General features: G+C 39.7%; 1 protein-coding gene across 3 annotated transcripts in view; it reads right to left on the bottom strand.

The window, feature by feature from the left end:
* Positions 1-25,214, bottom strand: part of tenm1 (teneurin transmembrane protein 1) — a 2,368,941-nt gene that overhangs the window by 1,905,449 nt on the left and 438,278 nt on the right. For all 3 annotated transcript variants that reach the window (XM_072595290.1, XM_072595294.1, XM_072595295.1), the window contains exon 2: positions 21,480-21,513. The gene's annotated coding sequence lies outside the window, so the exon portion shown is untranslated. The remainder of the gene's footprint in view (positions 1-21,479; positions 21,514-25,214) is intronic.

Raw genomic sequence — 25,214 nt, 5'->3', positions numbered from 1 at the left:
CTGCCCCAATCAGCTTTCGAAAGTTCTTGCCCAATACCACCAAAATTGGCCTTTCTCCAATTTAGAACTTCAACTTTTAGATCTGGTCTATCCTTTTCTATCATTATTTTAAATCTAATTGAATTATGGTTGCTGGCCCCAAAGTGTTCCCCCACTTATACCTCAGTCACCTGCCCTGCCTTATTTCCCAAGAGTAAGTCACGTTTTGCACTCTCTCTTGTAGGTCCATCCACATATTTAATCAGAAAATTGTCTTGTACACGCTTAACAAATTTCTCTCCATCTAAACCATTAACACTATGGCAGTCCCAGTCTATGTTTGGAAAGTTAAAATCCCCTAACATAACGACCCTATTTCTCTTACAGATAGCTGAGATCTCCTTACAAGTTTGTTTCTCAATTTCCCTCTGACTATTAAGGGGTCTATAAATACAATCCCAGTAATGTGATCATCCCTTTCTTATTTCTCAGTTCCACCCAAATAACTTCCCTGGATGTATTTCAGGGAAAATGTTCCCTCAACACAGCTGTAATGCTATCCCTTATCAAAAATGCCACTCCACCTCCTCCCTTTCTATCCTTCCTGTAGCATTTGTATCCTGGAACATTAAGCTGCCAGTCCTGTCCATCCCTGAGCCATGTTTCTGTAATTGCTAGGATATCCCAGTCCCATGTTCCTCACCATGCCCTGAGTTCATTTGCCTTCCCTGTTTAGGCTCCTTACATTGAAATAAATGCAGTTTAATTTATTAGTCCTACCTGCCTGCCCTGATTGTTTGACTCGCCTTTGTTCTCAACTGTACCAGTATCAGATTGATATCTTTCCTCACTATCTCCTGGGTCCCACATTGCCCTCCCACATCCGCCCAACCCCCACCCCCCCGGCCCCGACACCTTACTAGTTTAAATCCTCCTGAGCAGCTCGAACAAATCTCCCGATCAGTATATTAGTCCCCTTCCAATTTAGGTGCAATCCGTCCTTCTTGTATGGGTCACTTCTACCCCAAAAGAGATTCCAATGATCCAAAATGTGAATCTTTCCCCCATGGACCAGCTCCTCAGCCATGCATTCATCTGCACTATTCTCCCATTCCTGCCCTCACTAGCTTGCACCACCGGGAGTAATCCAGATATTACTACTCTCAAGGACCTCCTTTTTAAATTTCTGCCTAACTCTCTGTAATCTGCCTTCAGAATCTCAACCTTTTCCCTTCCTATGTTGTTAATTCCAATATGGACAACGACCTCTTGCTGGCCCCTCTTCCCTTTGAGAACATTTGCACACTCTGAGACATCCTTGATCCTGTCACCAGGGAATCAACACACCATTCTGCTTTTCCGCTGCTGGCCACAGAAACGTCTGTCTGAACTTCGAACTAGAGAATCCCCAGCACAATTGATCTCTTGGAGCCTGATGTACCCCCTTGTTGCATTAGAGCCTGTCTCAATACCAGAAACCTGGCTGTTCGTGCCATGTTCCCCTGAGGATCCATCACCCCCTACATTTTCCAAAACAACATACCTGTTTGAAATGGGGATAGCCACAAAAGACTCCTGCACTGGCTGCCTACCTCTCTTACCTTTCCTGGAGTTAACCCATCTATGTGACTATATCTGAGACTTTCCACCCTTCCTATAACTGCCATCCATCACATACTGTTGCTGTTGCAAATTCCTCATTGCTTCTAATTGTCTCTCCAACTGATCCATTCGATCTGATAAGATTCGCAGCCAGCAGCTGTAACCCTTAAACTCTCTTTCAACTCCCATATCTGATAAGAAGTACGTATCACTCTATTAAAGGCCATTTTTGCTCCTTCACAATCTACAGACCCAGAAAATAACACCGTCTTATTCCTACAAACACTGCCCCAGGTTAAATAAATAGTTATGATATATATTTTAAGTTTAATCAAGTTAAAGAACAATCCCAATACATTTAATAATGGGTGTTGTCTTCTCAGCCCAGAAGGACATCGGCAAAAACTATCCTTATGGCTCCTAAAGAACATACAATGTCAATCAATCAAATTCCTTAATGCTTTGTAGAAGTGCTTCAAGTACTGGTAGCACTGAAATCGTCATATTGTTATATTTCAGTGGTGCTTGTGATCATTAATAACACAACTTTTGCAGGAAGGTATGAAAAATAAAAGCACTAAACCCATCATTAACAGATGAACTGCGATATCCTAGTCACTTCTCAAATTATGTCTTGATAACTGAGACCCCCAAGGTGCTCTTTATTTTTGTTTTGTCATAATCCAGTATGAAGATGATTGACTAATAAGAAGCAAGTCATGCAAGCGTGAAGTTATGCAATGTGCCGATAGATCTGAACATGGCAGTGCATACCCTTATCAGATGTTTCATTTATATTCTGACATTTCAGGCATGGCTCACATGTTTGTGAATGTCATACTCAGGCAAAAATCATACTATACACCTATTTACACTTCTGTCTTCAATAGGGGTTTCACAATGTACCAAAAGAAATGATTGAAACAGTCATTGGTCTTACATTTACTCCAGTGTGACCACCTAGGGTTTTAGAGGAAAAAAAATCAAATCTGATCAATTTTTACAGCTGTTAACATGCCGTGCTGCTCATCAACTCTACACTGTCTTAATGGAAACTTGTACCCTGCAGCCACTTGCTACAGAGAGCCACACTACTTGGGCTTTACAGTGATGCATCCTACTCACAATCCAACAGTGGAAGTAATGAAGAAGAAAAGATTCCAAAGGATCACAAATCTATGCATTTTCCTCTATCCATCGGAGGTTTAGCTCAGGCATTGATCATTGTTTCAAATGAATAATGACAGGAATGATGAATAAAATAAGGGTGTTCTGTTTCTGAAGCAAGCAGAGAGGTTAATTATGATCATCTGGTAACCACAGGAAGTGGAGACCACAGGAAGGGAGACACAAATTGTGTTGTGTTCTGCCAACAAAAGTAATTATGTACAAATGTTAATGTTAGAAAAGATAAATAGTCAGGATAGCTTTTCAATAGTTAATACTCATGTGGAACAAAAGAATAGAGCTGGGAAACAAGCACAACTGCTCCTGAGAATTCATTTGTCTTCTTGCTGTGTAAAATCAGCTTATTGCATTGATTTTGATGTATGAGTCATAGTCTTAGAGTCATAGAGATGTACAGCACGGAAATAGACCCTTCGGTCCTACTCGCCCATGCTGACCAGACATCGCTACCCAATCTAGTCCCACCTGCCAGAACCCAGCCCGCATCCCTCCAAACACTCCCGACTCATATACCCATCCAGATGCCCTCCAAACGTTGCAACTGCACCAGCCTCCACCACATCCTCAGGCAGCCCACTCCACACACTCACAACTCTCTGAGTGAAAACACTGTTCCCCCAGGTCTCCCCATATCCTTCCCATCTCACCCCAAACCCATGTCCTCCAATTCTGGACTCCCCAACCCCAGGGAAAAGACTCCGTCCATCCATCCCATTCATGTCCCCCATGATTTCACAAACCTCCATAAGGTCACCCCTCAACCCCCGACACTACAGGGAAATTAGCCCCAGTCAACTCAACCCCTCCCAATAGCCCAAATCTTCCAACCCCTGACAACATCCCTGCAAACCTCCTTCGAACCCCACCAAGCCTCACAACATCCCCAAAGGAAGGAGACCAGAACCGCATGCAATACTCCAACAGCGGCCCAACCAATGCCCTGCACAGTTGCAACATGACCCTGCACTCAATACTCTGACCAACAAAGGTAAGCATACCAAATGCCTTCTTCACTTTCCCATCCACCCGCGACTCCAACTCCAAGGAGCCACAAACCTGCACTCCAAGGTCTCTTTGTTCAGCCACACTCCCTAGGGCCTTAAATGTGTAGGTCCTGCCATGATTTGCTTTCCCAAAATGCAGCACCCCACATTTATCTGAATTAAACTCCATTAGCCACTTCTCAGCCCATTGGCCCACCTGGTCAAGATCCTGTTGTAATCTGAGGTAACCTTCTTCACTGTCCATTACACCTCCTATTTTGGTGTCATCATCAAACTTACTAACTGTACCTCTTATGCTCACATCCAAATCATTTACATAAATGACAAAAAGCACTCCACTGGTCACAGGCCTCCAGTCTGAAAAACAACCCTCCACCACCACCTCAGTCGTCTACCTTTGAGCCAGTTCTGTATCTAAATGGTGAGTTCTCCTTGTATTCCATGATATCTAACCTTGCTAATCAGTCTCCCATGGGGAACCTTGTCAAACGCCTTACTGTAGTCCATATAGATCACATCTACTGCTCTGCCCTCATCAGTCCTCTTAGTTACTTCTTTAAAAAGCTCAATAAAGTTTGTGAGACATGATTTCTCATGCACAAAGCTGTAATGATTATCCCTAATCAGTCCTTGCCTTTCCAAATACATGCACATCCTGTCCCTCAGGATTCCCTTCAACAACTTGGCAAACAACCAATGTCAGGCTCACTGGTCTATAGTTCCCTGGCTTGTCCTTACCACCCTTCTTAAACAGTTGCACCACATTAGCCAACCTCCAGTCTTCCGGCACCTCACCTGTGACTATCGATGATACAAATATCTCAGTAAGAGGCCCAGCAATCACTTTCCTAGCTACCCACAGAGTTTTAGGTCCTGGGGATTTATCAACTTTTATGCATTTCAAGACATCCAGCACTTCCTCCTCCATATTCCGTACTCCAAAAATCCAATAGTTCATTGAAGTCCATTGCCAAAACATGCAATTTCAGTCAGTGTTACCTGTGATTAGATAGAACCCCACTCAAGCGTACATAATGTATATGGCTTGTTGCTAAACTGTCAAACTTGTTCAGCTTTTTTGAATCTGAAATTGAGCCCATTTGCTTTCACAAATGGATGTGAAAGATCGCATGGTGTATTATTTAGAGGACGAGTGTTGTTTAGGTGTCCTAGCCAAATATTTGCAGCAGCATAAGTTATCAATGATCTCATACGTTTCCATATATAACCGCAGAAACTACATTTCAAATAGACTTCATCATCTGTGAAGTGTCTTTGAGATTGTGAAAGTCCCTATATAAATGCAGATATCAATCCCTATGGTTTTTCTCCCACAATTATTAACATATTCTGTAATCAATACACAATGTCAAGCAGACAAAATAGAAATTGATGCGCACTCTGCATCTTTACTGTTCATATAACTGCTGGAAACGTGACCACGCTGCAGCTGATTCTTCTAGAAACTTGAACTGACCCATTTCATCCAACAGTAATGAGACAATGGCTCTCAATTTCACAACCTCTCTCATTATGCAATCAGCCTCAACACTGCCACTGCTCAGCCAACCGACACACCAGTCCGTTCTCGCGAGGCCACCACCTGATATCCTTCACATAAATAAGTAACTATTGCACTCAATTTTCAGCCTGATATCTTCTTTATCATCAACCCTGTTTCCTTTCCCTTCTACAACATCCGTATTTCCCTTGTCTCCTCGAACTACTGCTAAAAATCTTATGATTGGCTTTAAATCAAGGCTTTGTTAAATCAAGACTTCATTATTCCATTGCTCTGTTGGACAGCTTACTGTGTACCACCTTCTGTAATCTCTGTAAATTTATCTAAAATTCTAATGCCTGCATGCTTACTCATATTGTTTCTTGCATTTCCAGTATCCGTGCCATTCAGTGGTTATTTATTCGAAGTTACCACAACATATCTTTGTGCGTTTGAACTACATTGCTCACAGTCTAGCAACATCTTTCACATCCTTGTTTTCAATCTTATTAAATAATACCAGCACTAATATAATAAAACATAAACTTTGCATACTTGTTCCATTAGGTTCTACCAGTTGATGCTGTTACATTTTGGAATGATAAATATTTCCGCAATATTTTCACATAATTTATTATTTAATCAAAAACAGATAAAACATAGCATAATTAAATTAAAATTGATGCATTTATTCATTGACAAAAATTAGAAAACTAGTAGATAGACATTTCAACCATTTTTCTGGGGTCAGCATGGTCAAAAGAAAAAGCAACTCAGTGTTGCTATGGTAACACTTCAGAAATTATAATCTGTTAACATATACAAGTTGTCTCCTCCATCCATAAGGCTGAATTCAGCTTTTCATGGTCCATTTCAGCTCCCACTGATTGATAATACTCATTTGTTGCATGGGAACAAACTCAAAAAATGCAATCTATAACCTTAGCTGTTGCATCTTAAATGTCATTGGTTTGAAATAGGATGATTTAGCAAGCTGTCTTTTATGAGAGAATGATTTTACATGAGTTCCTGTTGTGTGGTACGCCCAACACAGTAGGGTGCCAATGATTAAGTAATCGTACATCACAGGCAGAATTAACATTAATGCTTGGTTGAATTTCAGCCAACTTCGAAGATTTTTTTAATGGATTGCAAGTACGAGCAAATGATCATTTGCTTAAGTTGTTATAAACAAGATAAATATGTTGACAACTTAAGCTTTTACTAAAAACTCAAACACTGTAGCAAAGAAAAGCTGTTTACCTTTTTTATTTCAAAATATATTTTATTCATAAAATATTTTGATATGCATATATAGTCACTAAAGTATTTGTTCTGTACAGTAGCATAGGAAGAAACAAACAATCGTTGGATCGTGACTTTATCCAGCAAACACACCCAAGGCACTTCTTACTTGTAGAAAACTATATTTACATACATTTCAGACACTGCGAAGGTCCAATAACTGACTAGGCCCCCATTTAACTTCGGCAGCAAGACGTCAGATGGTGGTCATTTCCCATTGCATTTTGGTAGCAGATGCCTCAAAATTTACTACTTCCTTTAGGAAGTAGTCCTGAACCTTGGAATGTGCCAGTCTGCAATACTCAGTCAGGGGCAACTCCTTGTCCTGGAAGACCAACAAATTTCGGGCTGACCAAAGAGCATCTTTCCTCCAGACGCAGTTGATGTTTGTCTCAGTGTGCATTCCGGGGAACAGACTGGAGAGGATGCTGCATGCTGACCACTTCCGGATGGACTTGTGATCAAAAGAGTTTTTCTTTACAAATTTCTGCATGAAGAATAGGCGATACTGAATGGGCCAAATATTTGGAGTGTTCTGAGGCAAGGAGCCCAGTCTCATCCTTCACAACATTGGGACAGGTAGTACTTTACTATGTTGTGACACTTGGCATTTGCATATCGAGTGTCTATGCACAGCTTGATGCAGCTGCACACAAAGATGGCCATTAGGATGAGACAGTGTTTGGTACGCTCTTCTCCCCCCACTGCCATCCAGAGTTTTATATGATGTTCCTGCAGACATAGTCCATCTTAGACTTCCAGATGACATAGAAGACGGCTCAAGTGACTGCAGCAGCGCAAGTTCGGAGAATGGGCCAGATCAGTGCCACTACAACAACAAAGAGAATGCCTCACACCTATGTAAATATCATCTTGTACAAGTAAGAAATGCCTTGGGTTTGTTTGCTGAATACATGTTAACACTCCATGTTTTTACCCGCAATGGAGAGGGAGCATTGCTCCCAAAAGCCCCGTTTCTGCCTCACCTTGCAATACATTCCTCTCAAGATTTTGCACATGCCCTGCACCTCTGAATCATATTCCGAGCACCTTCATGTAACCTGTTTCTCACAACAAACCACCTCAGTGACATATCATACTGTAATGAACAGTTCAATTTGAAGTTTAAGCTGAGCCTGATACCATTTACATAATGTTGTTCTCCTTATCCTGCAGGTTCAAGACCAGTACAATAACATAGACTAATATAGTTGCTCAGAAAACTCAATCAGATCCAAGAGCAATCTGCAGTGCAAATGTCCATCATCAGCAAGGACTGCACATAAAATGCTGCTTCAGCTGATAATCTCCTTTAATCGTCTACCTCTCGCATTAATTATGCAGCAACATTCAAAGAAAAGATCTTCATTTACTCTTATGACTCCACCTTTGCAATATCCTCTTTTTTTCTAACCTAAGGTTTTCTTTCAGCCATGACTGACTTTATTCATATTTCCTACATCCCACTCTCACTTCTATCCCCTCATTACCTCATTGAGCAACCGTAGGGTACTCCTTAATCAGTTTCTGGCCTCATCAGATTATTTTCCACCATTTCACCAGCTCCAAATCATTGACCACATCTTTATATTTCTAATTTAGAGAGTAAACATTCCCTCTTAGATAATCTTTTTTGATTATTACCATTATTACTAAGTATTCTTCCCCAACAACAATAGATTTGGCGGTTGGCCAATTTCATTCAATTCCATTACCATCCTTGGCCCCAGCAATCCTGTTTGGTGCTGATTTGCAGCTGAGGTGCTTATTGTCCGAAAACTTGTGAATCTGACATCACTTTAGCTTGTGACTTTAATCACGACATCCATTCCTTGTCTGACCTTTCTGTCTTTGTCTTTTGATACTATTCTCAACGGGTTCAATACAGTTCTATAATCATAAGGATATTCTATTACAGATATGGGTTTATGACACTGTACATTAGTTTCCTTTAGATCATCTGACATTTTATACTATTTTGCAGGTTTTTTAAACCTATTAACACTTGCTGAGTGTTTTGGGTTGATAAAATTATTTTTCCTCTCTCCCCTTTTAGCGCTTCCAAGCAGCACTCTGGAGTAACATATACCGCATATCCTCCAGCAGTTCACACCACCCTATTAAAGGTAATTAACAATAGCCTAAGATGCTGGCTTTACTTGTGACGCACATTAAAGAATAAAAGAGAATAAAAATGCAGATATGCCTTTCAGATTTAATTCTTGCAAAAGGTTACATTTGAGCATAAGGCTGTTTTTCTTTCTGGACTAAATGTCAGCTAGCTTTAGTATTGCAGCATTTCTTGATTGTGCAAATTATGTTATGTTTGATAACGCATTAATTCACAATATCTAAAACAAATCACATAAAAATAGAACATTTTCAAATATTTCCAAAACAGTGCATTCCATCTTCCATACAGCAATAATACGCAAACAAAGCACAGCAGAAACAAAGAGATTCAATTCTTGCAGTGGTAAAGTGGCATTTTCACAGTACATTGACTATATTTATGATGAAGAACTCTTTAGAATTGACAAATTTAGCACATTTTATATTTAAATCTACTTTTGGCATTGTTAGGATGTGATTAGTGAGAGTGAGCATTTCATTAGTACTGTAAAATGTTCAATGTACAGGATGTTATTTCCTGTAATTGTTCCAAAATCTGAAGCTTCTGCAGTGAAATAACAGTGTTTCCTTTTAAGTGCTGAATCTCCTATTTCATTGTGAAACTCTGAAGACTGACAATTCTAATGTTCAATACAGGCCTTGTTCCAAATAATTTTTGTCATGACAAAATGCCATTCTGACCTGCTCCCAATGTGATTAAATATTGCAAAGATACCAATAAGCAGCTTGCCTAAATGTATAATTAAAACCTGAAAATCTTAGTGAAGAACTATGATACTAGCCTGCCAAGAGATGAAAGATCATTGACCCAAAACGTTAACACTGCCTGACTTCCTTAGTATATACAGCACTTTGTTTTAATTGAAGTCTGATCTTTTCGCAGGCTGTACAAATGCTCCTGCCTTGGATTCTATCTAATGCATTTCATTGCCATTCTGAGGCTGTAGTGTTATTATCAAGGGTGTCACTTTGTTAAAGAAGAATAATAATGCCCTGTTTATCCTCTCAGATGGTGTACATTTTGCCTCTAGTGGCTTGCTTTCCCTAATGCAGCAATGCTTATGTTGTAAAGTAAGAAACCAGGCCTCAATAACCTGGTAATAAAAGTTCCAACAGACATTTATCACTGCTGGATAATACACACAAACATCCCAGTCAACTAGGTATCCAGGCTAATATTGGGCTTTTCAAGGACAGCAAAAAAAAGCTTATTTTACCTGTCATGCTTCAAGGGGATTCAAAGTAAGATGGCTTTGTGGGCATGTCTCTTAAAGTTAAAACAAAATAGAGTCACAGTTCCCACTTCTACATTGTTCTGAAAATCCACAAATAGGACTGCTCTGTAGACTCATTATTTCAGCCTGTTCCTACTCCACTGAACTTATTTCTTCCTAACCTGACTTTGTTATTCTTCCCCCTTGTCCAGTCTCTACTTACTTACATCCATGATTTTTCTGGTGCTTTATGTCATGGACTTATAGAGTCCTACAGTACAGAGACAGGGCCTTTGGCCCAAACTGGTCCATGCTGATCAAAATGTCCAGCGATGCGAACTCAATTTCCCTACACTTGGCCCATAGCTTTCTAGTCCTTTCCTATCCATGTAGTTGTCCAAATGCCTTTTAAGTGTTGTGAATATACCCACCTCAACCACTTCCATAAGACGATAAGATCACAAGACATAGGAGTGGAAGTAAGGCCATTCGGCCCATCGAGTCCACTCCGCCATTCAATCATGGCTGATGGGCATTTCAACTCCGTTTACCCGCATTCTCCCCATAGCCCTTAATTCCTCGAGACAACAAGAATCTATCAATCTCTGCCTTGAAGACATTTAGCGTCCTGGCCTCCACTGCACTCTGCGGCAATGAATTCCACAGGCCCACCACTCTCTGCATTTCCGCATTTCTGTTCTGAATTGACCCCCTCTAATTCTAAGGCTGTGTCCACGGGTCCTAGTCTCCTCACCTAACGGAAACAATTTCCTAGCGTCCACCCTTTCCGAGCCATGTATTATCTTGTACGTCTCTATGAAGTCTCCCCTTAATCTTCTAAACTCCAATGAATACAATCCCAGGATCCTCAACCATTCCTCATATGTTAGACCAACCATTCCAGGGATCATCCATGTGAATCTCCGCTGGACACGTTCCAGTGCCAGTATGTCCTTCCTGAGGTGTGGGGACCAAAACTGGACACAGTACTCCAAATGGGGCCTAACCAGAGCTTTATAAAGTCTCAGTAGCACATCGCTGCTTTTATATTCCAACCCCCTTGAGATAAGTGACAACATTGCATTCGCTCTCTTAATCACGGACTCAACCTGCATGTTGACCTTTAGAGAATCCTCGACTAGCACTCTCAGATGCCTTTGTACTTTGGCTTTACGAATTTTCTCACCGTTTAGAAAGTAGTCTGTGCTTTTATTCGTTTTGCCAAAGTGCAAGACCACGCATTTGTTCACGTTGAATTCCATCAGCCATTTCCTGGACCACTTTCCCAAACTGTCTAGATCCTTCTGTAGTCTACTTCTTCAACACCTCCCACTTTCTTCAGATCAATGGTGTGGCCATGGGTACCCACAGGGCCCAGTTAGGCCTGTCTCTTTGTGTGGTATATGAAATGCTCTTTTTTCTAATACCATTCCAGTCCCGTCAACAACTCCATCTTTTGTACATTGATGCTATCATTGGTGCCACTTCCCTCTCTCATCAGGAATTGCAAACATGCATTGATTTTACTTCCAATTTCCAGCCTACTCTTACCTTCTCTTACTCAATATCTCTGTTTGCACTTACAAGGACAGGCTGTCCACCATATCCACTGCAAACCCACCAGCTCCCAAGGTTACATTGATTATTCATTCTCACTAGCTGCTTTCTGCAAAAACTCTATTCCATTCTCCAAAAGTTCCTTCATCTCCATTGCATCTCTTTAGGAGATGCCACCTTCTGCAGGGGAGTCTCACAAATATCCTTCTTTGTCTGCAACCAAGGATTCCATGCTACCATGGTTGATGGGGCGCTTGGCTATGTTTGATTCATTTCCCTCACTCCTACCCTCATTCTTTCTCTCCCCTCCTACAATGATAGGATCTCCCTGATCCTCAGGGTGACACGGTGGCTCAGTGGTTAGCACTGCTGCCTCACAGCGCCAGGGACCTGGGTTCAATTCCCACCTTGGGGCAACTGTCTGTGTGGAGTTTGCACATTCTCCCCGTGTCTGCACGGGTTTCCTCCGGGTGCTCCGGTTTCCTCCCACAGTCTAAAGATGTGCAGGTTAGGTGATTTGGCCATGCTAAATTGCCCATAGTGTTAGGTGCAGGGGTAAATGTAGGGGAATGGGTCTGGGTGGGTTAATCTTCAGAGGGTCAGTGTGGGCCTGGTGGGCCGAAGGGCCTGTTTCCACACTGTAGGGAATATAATCTAATATAATCACTTCCCACTTGACCAGCCTCAGCATCTACTGGTTCATTAGTCGCCAGCTCCAGAAGGATCCCACCACCAGATACATGCACCCTTCCCCTCCCTTGTCACCTCCTGCAGGGTCCATTACCACAAAAATATCCTGGTCCTTTCCTCCTCCACTGTCGGCAACTCCCCATACCACATTCCCATGCAATCACAGATGGTTAAACACTTACCCATTTACTGCCTCCCACTTCACATCTTCCTGGTGAAGCAACAATTGAATAATATTTCATTTAATATAGTATATAGTATTTTCAATTTGTAGTCTGCTCTACATCGAGTGGTGAAACTCAGACTAGGTGACAGTTCTGCGGAACACCTATGCTCCATCCATAAAAATGACCCCGAGCTACCTACTGCTTGCCACTTCAACACATTACTGTGTTACCAAGGCAATATTTCTGTCGCAGACTTGCTGCCGTGCTTCAGCAAAGTTCAATACAAGCTCATCTTCCTCCTAGGTACCTTGTTACCTTCAGGTCTTAACATTGAGTTCAACAACTGTCGAGCATGAACACCCTCCTCTATGTATGTTATTCATTTTCACACCCAAGGTTCTTTTCTCTACGGGTTACTCCCGATACAGCCAAACCAATTTCAAATATTCACATTTCTTGTTGGCATCCAGTTAGCACTTATCTCCCTCTTGGCTTCAATCTTTGTTTGCTTGTTCACCTCTTTTTTTTTTCTCTTAGCACCCTCTCCACATCTACGAATACCTCCCTCTCCACCCCCAAAACCATGCCTTTGTCAATAGCGTAAATACCACCAGTTCCCAATTGCTTTCAGTTTTGAGAAATGGTCACTCTGTCTACAGATGTTGGCAGACCGGTTGAGTTACTCCAATACTTTTGTTTGTCTTAAAGGTAGACTGACATGTTAATAAGTGATATGCTGTAGGCCTGGTTCTTCCTTTTGAACAGACAAAGAATGTTTGCAATTCACCAGAATTAAATCAAAGATCCATGATAACCATCAATGAAATGGTTTTATATTCCAGATTTATTCATTGAATTTAAACTAGCTGCTTTCAGAAATGGAGAGATTTGAACTGTAACCCCAGCAAGTTAACTTGGGTCCCTGAATTATTGGTCCAATGGCATTACTACAAGGTCATCATTGCTCCTGAAGCCCCATTTCAAAGTGATTTTCACACAATTGATTGTTATTTGGATATCAGTTTAAGCTGTATGGTATAATATGCTGGTAAACATTGGCATGTTAATACAAATCAAATACACAGACTGTTATCTGAGCTAAGGAAACAATTGTTTTTGTCATGATGCCTTGAAAATGAACAACCAATATTGAACCAATACCACATTCCCATGCAATCATAGATGGTTAAACACTTACCCATTTACTGCCTCCCACTTCACATCTTCCAGGTGAAGCAACAATTGAATAATATTTCATTTAATATAGTATATAGTATTTTCAATTTGTCGTCTGCTCTACATCGAGTGGTGAAACTCAGACTAGGTGACAGTTCAGCGGAACACCTATGCTCATAGTTCATGTTCATAGTTTGACTATGATACTTGGAACTTCCATGGCCAAAGGAAATTGTTTTAAAAAGGATGCCACTGTCCTAAAATGGTCATTGTGATCACATGACAAGACCAAGCAACATGGAATGTACTTAAACTGTCTGCCTTTAAATTACCATTTTCATCGAGAAGTGCTGAAACTCAATAGGATGTTAAGGAATTGGTATCCTGCCATGGTCGGATTTAAATTCAATGTTAAAAATAAATCTGAATTGAAAGTTTAATGGTGATCATGGAACTGTTGTCAGTTGTTGGAAATGTGAAAGAAATGGTCATCAGGTGACTAGACACACAACTGGTCATCATGTGACTGTAGACTCCAAATTGACCCTGTGTAATTAGATCTGGGTAATAAATGCTGGTCCAGCCAGGGATGTCTCTGAATCATGAATAAAGAAAAAAAATTGTGAAAAAAAAGATAAAAGGTTACCCATGGAGTATTCAGTTCAGAGAAGTCAATGGACCTGGTATACATATCTCAGTAGCTTGCTTTAAGTAACAAAGAGAGAAAAAGGAATATGAACTGAAAACAGCAAGAAAACAGAAAGCTCAGTTTTTCCTCTGACTCTCAATCTCAATCTCAGGAAACTGGCGCCAGTGTGTAAAAAAAGCTTGAAGAAGTAACTGCTGCCTGAGAAATCTGCCACTCCTGAGGAAGGAGGAAAACAACTAAACAGATGGGACTCAGATTGACTTCTGTACCTCCAAGATTCGAAAAAAACTGCAAGCTGCAATTGGCTTTTCCTTCCTGCCTGACTGGATACCCTTCAAACCTCACTTTCTTTGTAAACTCCTTACCTGTGTTTCTGTGTGTCTGTTATTACGTTTGATTATTCTTTTCTGGTAATAAAACATGACTATCTTTCATTCAAGAACATTCAAGAATTGGCTCTCTATTTTTGATCTGGTAAACTAATTTTAATTTAAGTGTGATACCTTTGCGAGATAGAAAATGCTGCATCTGACTGAGAAGAGGTTAAGGACGGGGGAAATTGAGACCTCTCCTCATCAGTTTGCAACAATTTGTAACAGAAAACTTCTGTTATATCACACTTTGTCTCAGAGTAGTTTCATGTTCAGACACTGCAGATACATCCCTATGCCCAATGCAGAGTCGCAATGGCTGAACCATCTTGTTACTAAGCTACACATTTTATGTGCAAATGAGATAATTCAGACTGATCATCACGCCAATAATTTGGAAGAAGTAGGACATCAAATCATGGGTGCATTAAAATAAAAAGCAATCAGCTTTCTCAAAATTTTGTAATTTTCAAGTTTATAGAGTGTAATATATGAGCAAATTGGACTCTATTATTTTTTAATGAAAGCACGTGTGGGGAGCATAGTTTAGAATGCACTTTAAGAAATAAATCTCATATCTATTCTGAATAAATAGCTTTAAAACCTGTGATTTGTAATCTAGTGTACAATTTCACTACTAACAGCACTCTGAGGGAATCATGCACTTTATTTACTTTTTTGTTTCCTGTAGGTATTAATTCCTGCTGAAATTCAGTCGCTTGGCAAAGTGGCTATTTTTCTTATTTTTTTAGCACATTCTCAACGATAATAGTGGCATCACAGTAAAAACTGATCACTACTACACTGGCTAGGATCTGTCATTCAAATGGGATTCTGTTGCACATTTGATTTTTGTGTATCAAGGAAAGAGTCTTACTTGCATGGAGAAACCATGAACATCATCAGGAAAGACATTTCTTTTCCTCGTGGTTGAAATTTAATTTTGTACAGCTGGGAAGTTAAACCAAATTACTTTGCAGCCGACTCAATTTCCTAAGGACCCTTTAAATTACTCCCTCTGCATGGCATAATGATGCTGGGCAGTCAGTCATTTTAAAGAAAACAGCAAGATTTGCAGCTTTTAGCATTCACACCATCAAAGTATCGACAATCAATCCCATATTGTGAAAAATAGCAATCCAGTATTTCTGATTGCAATTTATAAACAATTGGACAAAACTGAAAGAAAATTACTGAATGATCCTGTTTTAGAAATACTTTTGAAAATGTCATTCTCCAGGACAGAGAAGCATAGTTTCAGATCACATGTTGATAGAGTTCAATGTTGGTAGGGTGGAAGTGATTTGGAGTGTAACAAATGTAATATTTCAATGTATCATCCATATATATGCACAGGATATAGTTGGAATTTTACTCACACTCAGGGGATCAATAAAGATTTTCTGGTCAGTAAAGTGATTGGGGACTATGGTGGAACAGCTTATTAATGCAGTCCTACCAATACCATGGACAGCTGTCATTTATGTTCTCACTGAATTGAGGCTGCAACTAATTTGATTGATTCATTGTTTCATGACTATAAGCATGTGCATTTTCTTCCCAGAATGAGGACTTTAAAATATGGTGAACAGTATCTTAACGTATTTTATCCAAGTGTCAAGTTTGAGGAGTTTAATGGAACGTTTCCCTTAGAGAGCCTGGTGACATTTCTCATGGGTTCTTATGCTGCTTATCCTTACTTATTATGCAATACTCCACATTGCCTTTCCCAGTTAATTATGTGTTTGCAGAGGTAGAAATGTTGACTGCTACTGCTGGAACTTTCTGGAATAGATGCCATGGATGGCATGTTTATATCCTAGTTGCAGATCATTTCAAACATTGCAAGCCAGAAACAGCCTTTTCAACATGGTATTTCAGAAAGAGATGACTGGAAGAGGTTGGCACCACTCTCTCTTGACAGTGCTCTGGATGTCTAGGTGGACTGGCCATCCTTTTTCCCTCTGCTTTATCAAAGAAGGCTACCAAATGCTGTCAGCCTGGCTAGTGCCATCTCCAGAGGGAAAGGAATGCCCTGCAACATTGAAAGAATAACTTTCTGTGGTCTGCAAGGGTAAGTGCGAACATCTTATTTCTGCTACCTCATTCTTACCCATACTCTGTCACTGCGTCTAGTTCCCAGTGAGGCTTATGGTCTATCACTCTCACAACTGCATGTGGCATTTGCACTTAGCAGCGCTTTCCTGTCTCATCCTCCTGAATCCCAAAGTTTTCCTGAACTTTGACTTTCTACTCAGTCACTGGGGTCACCTCATCATGTTCCAGGCTTATGTACCACTGCCAGCAGCTTTTCCAGAAACTTTCATAACACTCACTTTTTTGCCAGGATAGTGATAACTTGTGAAAAAGACCCATCTGCAATGTTCTCCTACTACATCATATTGTATCCTTACAATTGGAGTTGTCTGTATTGACTGGGCATGACCTCATTGCATCCCAGCATAAAGGCTCCAATCCCCATTCTCAAGTTTCCTATTTTCCCCAAAACAATGGATTGGCCCCTGAAACCCTACCTTGACATCTTCTACTTGAACTGACTGGATCCATTCCCAGAGCTGAAAAATGTGTGGCTGGAAAAGCGCAACAGGTCAGGCAGCATCCAAGGAGCAGGAGAATCGATATTTCGGGCATAAGCTCTTCTCCCGAAACTTATGCCTGAAATGTCGATTCTCCTGCTCCTTGGATGCTGCCTGACCTGCTGCGCTTTCCCAGCGCTGATCTCCAGCATCCGCAGTCCTCACTTTCTCCTGGATCCAATCCCAGACTGACTGGTGAGCACAGCACTGAGTGAGGATGAATCAACCCATTAACTAATGGCTCCCTGTTTAGCCTGCAACCCTTGGACTGGTTGGACCTGAATGTGTGACTGAACATGATCTAATTCTTGAACTGTAATGACATGGATTCCCAGATCCTTATTGTACCAAACACTTGAACTAACCATGTTCAGCCCCTCTCCCCAAGACTGGATGATGCCCCTGATTGACTCTGTTGGCAGTGATTAACTGACTGACCAACACAGGTTGAGATTTCATAAAAAAGTGATTAAGTAAAGATAACAAACTTTGATTTTAGAAGACCTAAGATCAAGGATAAAAGCATATTTTCTAGTTTAAAAGTCTTGGGAAAGAATATGCTTAGTTAGAATATTGTCACTAAGTATTAATTTCAAACCAGCAAGTACCAGGCAGGGATAGAGCATGAAGCATAATTATTTGCCACTTAGGTGAAACAAAAGCAGCAAGGAGCACTGATTGTTGTAAAACTGATGAAAGGCAAGAAAGATTGCTGTGCTAACAAGGGTGGAAATTAGATGAAAGAGGCTTCAGTTTACATTTGGCATGTCCTTGGACTTATGCTGTAACTACAGTTCTTGCCGTGAGTTGGATGAACTGGACATTATTATTTGCTATAAAGCAGAAATGCTAAAGTACAAAATACATTCAGTGACGTGTGCAAAGAAACACACAACAAACAGGCCACATTTTACAGGAAGTAGTCATGGTAATATTATGGGAAGCAGGAGGGGTAGTATTATGGTGGTGGAAGCCATTATCATTTCCTGTCTTGACATTTTTCTGGAAACCTCTGAGGCTCAGCTGCCCACTGACAATTGAGTTTTTTTTTGTTCGTTTATGGGAATTGACACTGCTGGCCATTTATTTACCAGTTCTAACTGCCCCTGAGAATGTGCTGTTGAATTATCTCCTTCAACCTCTGCAGGATATAGGGAGGTTATACCCACAGTCCTCTTTGAAGAAGAATTCCCATTTTTTGATCCAGCAACATTGAAGGAATATATTTCCAAGTCTGAGTTGGGAGTGAACACACAGGTGGTTGTGCTTCAATCCATTTGCTGCCCTTTATTTTCTAGGTTGTAAGTTCGGAAGGTGCTGCCAAAGGAGCTTTAGTGAGTTGTAGTAGTCCACCTTGTATATAGTATACCATGCTGTACTGTACAAACTGCCGGAAGAATGAATGATTACTCAAATACAGGAAGATTCCTTTTGTTGGCAGCGACAGCTGCTATGGTGAGACAATCAGAAAAGAACAGGCAGACCTATCTGGAGTGGGAGGTGAATCATTTTCATCCATAATTCAAAGAGGTGCTCCCGCTGGGAATAGCTACTACACTGGTTTCGTGATTCAAATTTTCCTTTTTCCCCACCTTCTAATCAACCAGCTCCTGATCAAACTGGCCTGCCTGCCAAGATTTGTCTTTGAGAAAACTGCTTTTTGACCTTTGAAAACTGATGTCCACAGTTTTCAGAGTGTCCACACTCATGTGTTCACAGTCTTACGTCCACAGCTACCAACTGGACTCAAATGAGGTCTGACCTTTGAAATTTTCATGCTTCCCAACTGTGACTTCTCTTATGATCTGATGTTAATACTGGACAAGTTAGATGCAAAATGAAACCTGGGGAGATAGAGCTTAATCTTGTTTATCATTAACTATGGAGGTAAATATGTTCAGTAACAAGTTAAGAGGCTGCCAATATACTTATACCTCCAAGAATAAAAAGTTTATTAATCAAGAAATACTAACTCAATTACATTAGACATAAAGGTTAGAAATACTTCATTCCAAACATGAGAAAAATGATTCAAGCTCACTCTACTTAATTTTTTTTCCCCAACCAGTACTATCTTTACAAAGTCAAAACTCAGCCTGCTTCTTGCTCAGATTTTAACCAATTTCCTTGGTGAATTTCTGTGCATTCATCTGTTATCTCTCCCTGTGACACCTTTTACTTTAACTTCTGAGTAAACACATGAATTCCCTAAGCATAGCTTCCAACAGATTTTTTGTTCCCCTGGACTTTTTTTTAAACTAAAAGTTTAACATTTAAGCTTCCACTGTCTTGCATACACACAGACTGACAGCTTGCTAGATTGTTCTGTCTCTGTGTGCCCTTGGTTCCTTTTAGGTTGGCAGCTGTGCAGTTTATTTTCTCCAAGCTTATTTTAAATGAACTTATACATTCACTCCCATCTCTTCACTTCAAGGTTATAAAACTTCATCCAAATGCATGGCAACAGATTTCTCTGCACTAAAGTCATGAAAACAACTCCAGATACAAATAAGAGTGTCTTCCCATTTTGAACACAGAAAATACAAAGATAAAACAAACAAATATCTATTGTTCTTTCCACTGCAAATAAACATTGTCTTATTCATTTTACATGTTCAAAACTGTTAATATTTGTATAGAAATCATAACTTGGTGCTTATTATTTTTCATACTTACAAATATGCTCCAACTGTTTTTAATACAATCTGTCAGCAGCAAACTTTGATATGCAATACACCAAGGCTAACCCATAGAGTCTGCTTCTAACTAGAACTCGAAGATGACAATTTTGCTGAACTCATTAAAATAAACATATCTAAGGAGTTCTCAAACAACATGAAATCCTGACCTGCACATAATATGTAGCTGAAAGGTTTTGCTTGATTTGTTTACCCTGTTAACAGTGAAGCATGAATGTTATCTATCCATACAGCTGATCATCGCAAGTAAGCAAAACATATGTCATTGTGTCTGACCCGATTGTGCTCTCAACACAAGTATATTCTTTTCTGTCCTAAGCACCACTGTGTGAGACATGGAACTGCACATTTACAACACAATAGAGTTCAAATAAGCATGGGTAATGCTCGAGCCATTGTTATGGCATCAATATAACCCAAGAAAGAGATATACCTATCCAGAAGTGTAAAATGCATAATTGTGCAATTAAAGGAGTTTTCAAGAATGTGCTGGAATTGGAACTAAGTGACTCCTAAGTAAAGGGAAAGTTTTCCAATCCAGAACAATCCTTGTTATTCAAAGAAAGATTCAACTCGTAGTCAAACTAGAACCACACCATAATCTAATAAATCATTTTTTTAAAAAAACAGGAATTGTAGGTAACTTGTTCGAGTGTGCTATTCAAATAGACTGTGTTTGCTGAGTGAATAAGTTGACCAAGAAATTGAAAAGAACTCAAAAGGTGGGAGAGAAGTCTGGTTGCAAGATTGACTTATGTTTGTTTGCTGCAGGCAGCATGAATAGAAATGTGTAAATGTATTGCTGTATGTGACTTACAATACAGTGATAGAGCTGAGAATTTCAGGGAGTAAAGTAGCGGAAGGGGAAAAAACAGTGTTTGGATGTTTTTGCTTAGATATTTTCAATCTCCAGGAATTGAAACTCTTATTCAAACTTAGAGAAAACTGAGAGTCCTAGACAGAATGGAATTGAAGAAAATGTTCATCAGAAAGACTACAAGCTAAGGGCACAGCCTTAGAATGACAGGTTGATCCTTTAGGTGAAGATGAATTTCTTAAGTCAGCGTTCCAATCTGTGTATGTGAAACAGAGGCAGAGAGAGAGGCAGAGGTAGAGAGATAGTGCCATCACAAACCAGAAAGTGATGAGTGCAGGGAAAGCAGTTGATTCATGAAAAATTCTAATGTTTAAAATAAAAGTAAGGTCAAGTTCATATTTTGAGGTTTTTTTCTCTTATTTATGAACCGAGGAAATTTATAAATAACCACACATGGGTGTCGTAAATAATAGGAACAGAGAATTCATCTGAACAATTTGTAGGAGTAAGCTTGACTTTTGACATTATTATAAAATGGACAATACCGTATTTGTTGTCTCTCATGTATGTCTCCCAATTTTCAGTCCCATTGGTATATATAATGGGTGACTAATCTTTTAAACATTGTTGTACGGACAAACTTATCTGAGTTTGTGAATATAATGAGTTTGATGGGTACAAAGGTCTTCTGACTGCAGATTTAAAGTCATCAACTTAAAATGAGATCACTGTCCTGTTTACAAGGATAACATTTCAATGTCTTTTTGTCCTTAATAATTGATAATCAAGTAACTGAAATACAATTTGGATATTGAAAATAGTTGACTTACTATTTCTGTTCTTCCACAACAAGTATGAGCATTCCTAAGAGAGAAAGAAAAATCCAATGTCAGTATAGTGCTAACTGCTCAGTCTTTCTGTTGTCATTTCAAATCATGAAAATGCAAACAGATTGAATGAAACATAAAACTACATAATACAGTCTATTCTCTAGACATTTGCATAATAGTATGTAATCAATCTGTCCTAATAATCACAAGATAAAAAAAAATAGTCTTCAGGGTTTTCAGAACAATAAAAGCTTTGATGCAGTCACTGACTGGTAAATTGTGGCAACACTAATTATGAGCAGTAATTCATTGCCAATGGGTTGTCATCTTGTACCTTACCTCTGAAATATTGACAACAGGAGGTTTTACTTGAGTCTGGACATGCAGCACCCTCCCAGAAGCCCATTTTTCCTTCCTTTAATGATTTCCTGACATAGAGTATAACTCAAAAGTAATTAAGGGAGAGATTGTGCCACTGAATCAGCCTGACGACCATTATTTCAGGGCCTACTGTTCCCAGCAGGAGTGCTGTGATTACAGATAGCTTCAATAAAATGATTCTGAATTAATTAGACATTGAGTAATTGCAAGTTTTTCAGATTTTAATGTTAAAATGACATTATTGACATATAATTTACATAATCAAATATTCATATCAGATATTCATTTGATTTTGGAAGTTGCCAAACATTTGATATTTTGCTTGCATATATTGTCATTCTTATAAATATGTAATGACATTTCATGCAGAACAGCTATTAAATTAAATTTAAAATGTTATTTTTCTACTTCTAAAGTGGCTAGCAAACTAAACAATAATCTTGTCAATGATTCTGTGGTGATGATCCTAAAGCAATTAGGTATTAACAGCCATGGGCATGGCTGGTCATATCTAATTGGCAGGTTTAAATATATCTTTGAGTGGTATTTCCAATGGCTCGTAACACAAGCTGATTGTCGTGCACACCTGAATTTCATTGGCTTATTTCAACAAAGGTGGACCCTTGTGGAGAAGTGTCTAAAGAAAATATGGCAATGTTGGGGCTTTAATGGTAGGTAGTAATGTTTCTATCTCTGAGCTGGGAGGCCTGGGTTTAAGTCCCACCTGCTCCAGAGGTCTATAATATCATCTCTGAACAGGCAGACTGTGGTAATGTCTTTACATTGGGACCAAGAGGTCTGGGTTCATGCCCGACTTGTTCCAGAGGTATGTACTGTTAACTCTGAACAGGTGTCCAGGGCAGTGATTGTAATACTATAACCAGCCTCACTAATCCTGGTCTAACAATATTATTTTTAAAAAGCCAACATTCTTTGTCTGCTCAGTACTGTCAGAAATAAAGATTAGTCATGAGACCCTTATGAAAAATCAATAGTAGGGCATGTTGAAAACACAAAAAGGTGGTGTTGGGTGTTTTGAAAAGCCTTAAAGTTAACAAGTCACAAGGACCTGATGGGATCTATCCCAAAATACTGAAGGAGGCAAATGATGAAATTGCTGGGCTCTGTACGAAATCGTTATATCCTCTTTAGTCACAGAAGTTCCAGAAAACTGGAGAACTGCCAACATTGTTCCTTTGTTCAAGAAATAGCAACAGTGCTAATCTGGGAAATTATAGACTGGTGAGCCTTGTGTCAGTGGTAGAGAAATCAATGGAGAAAATTCTTCGGGACAGGATTTACTCACATTAAAAAAAATTGGACTTTTTAATGATAGGCAGCATGGCTGTGTGCAAGGAAAGGTCATGTCTCCTAAACTTGTTTGAATCTTTTGAGGAAGTGACAAAGATGATTGATGAGGGCTGTATGATGTATGTTGTCTGCTTGGACTTCAGCAAGGCCTTTGACAAGGTCCCTCATGACAGGCTGATACAGAAGGTGAAGTCACATGGGATCCATGGTGAGCTGATAAGATGGATACCGAACTGGCTTGGTCCTAGAAGACAGAGATTAGAGGTAGAAGGGTATTTTCTGACTGGAGATCTGTGACCAGAGGTGTTCCACAGGGATCAGTTCTGGGACCCCTGTTGTTTGTAATATACATGAATGATTTAGAGGAGAATACAGGTGGTCTGATTAGCATGTTTACAGATGACACAAAGATTGGGGGAGCTGCAAATAGTGAGGAGAATTGCCAGAGGACATGCAAGATATAGCTCGGCTGGAGACTTAGGCAGAGAAATGGCAGATGGAATTTAATCTGGACAAATATGAAATGAAACATTTTGGAAGGTCTTGTACAGAAGAGAAGTATTCAGTAAATGGCAGAACCCTTAGAAGCATTGACATACAGAGTTCTAGGTTCCCCTCAAAGCCACATGTTGGCCTGACATGAACTATCTCACCATTCCTTCATTGTCACAGAGCAAAATTCCCAGAATCTCCAGTCTAAGGATGTGCCTGCACCACTTGGATTGCAACAAATCAAGAATACAGATCACCACCGTTTTCTCAAGGCCAAGAGGAATGGATAATAAATGCTGAGTCACTCAGAGTACTGCAGATTCAGTGAACCCATAAGAAACACAAAACAAAGACCAGATCTCAGATTGCTGGTCCAGTACGAAAATAATTACATTGCCATACCTATCTTCTTTGAAGTTTTGAAGATACCCTTTCCACATAAGAAACACATAAATATTTAAATTTGAAATATATGAGTTGACTGAAGTCAGTGGACTTTGACCAGTGCATTATTACGGGATGAAAGGATTATGTGATCAAAATTATTCATTGAAGGGATCAAAGATCTTCTGTAAGAAAATGTCTGTCAATAGCACAGATGGTAAAATCCAATTCTTGGTTACTAAGTGAATTGTAGATAGTGAGGTTGGTCTCTTCTTACATGCTCAAGTAGTACCACTTCACTAATAATGTCAGTGAATTGGTCACCCATGGATAGTATGTTAGACACATAAGGTAATAGCAGACTTGCTGTTCCTCCCTCCAGAGAAATTTATCTCCCCCTTGAATCCAAAACAGCCAGTAGTAGACCCATTGAATGTGATTTCGATTAGGGATTGAAATTGGTTGTTGCAAAGCTGTTGCTTTTGCTGGTATGCACCAAAGGGTTTTTAAAAAGTATAAACTAACAACAATCAGTACAAAATAGAATGTACTGGTTTCAATCAAAATGTTCTGATAGCTAGGTCAAAAGAAAAGTCAAGATAAAATTCTCATGAACATGGCAACCTAACTTATCGGTGCTGGAGTTTTGGTTTGTACAGCTTACATCATCTCAGCCACCAGTTTTTATCACCCATAAAAATGAGCAACTGCGCTTCTGAAAGGCACAGCAAATTCCTTGTAGGAATGAATATAATGTAATCACATAACTTCATAGCTTCAAATGAGGTCAGCCTAATCATGCAACTTTGCCTCAAACAAAAACCTTGAAACATTATTTGGTGAAGGTGTAAATGTAGGGAATGGGTCTGGGTGGGTTGCGCTTCGGCGGGTCGGTGTGGACTTGTTGAGCCGAAGGGCCTGTTACCACACTGTAAGTAATCTAATCTAATCTAATCTAACCTAATTATTCCTATCATGGACTCAAGGATTCATTGTCAAATGTGCCAAACCTCACGAACAGCTCATTGAAGACGCACTCCCTGTACAAGACAGCTGGGAAATTCTCTCTCTTTATCATCAAAATATCATCTTTAATCAACACCACATATAAATAGGTCACCTTAAATGGTCATTGCTTGCTGTCTACTTCAGAACAACTGTGACTGC

The sequence above is a fragment of the Chiloscyllium punctatum genome, chromosome 25, assembly GCF_047496795.1.
Source record: "Chiloscyllium punctatum isolate Juve2018m chromosome 25, sChiPun1.3, whole genome shotgun sequence".
In the NCBI taxonomy this organism is placed as follows: Eukaryota; Metazoa; Chordata; class Chondrichthyes; order Orectolobiformes; family Hemiscylliidae; genus Chiloscyllium; species Chiloscyllium punctatum.
The sequence above is the reverse complement of the archived record's forward strand: the minus strand, read 5'-3'. Positions and strand labels throughout refer to the sequence as shown.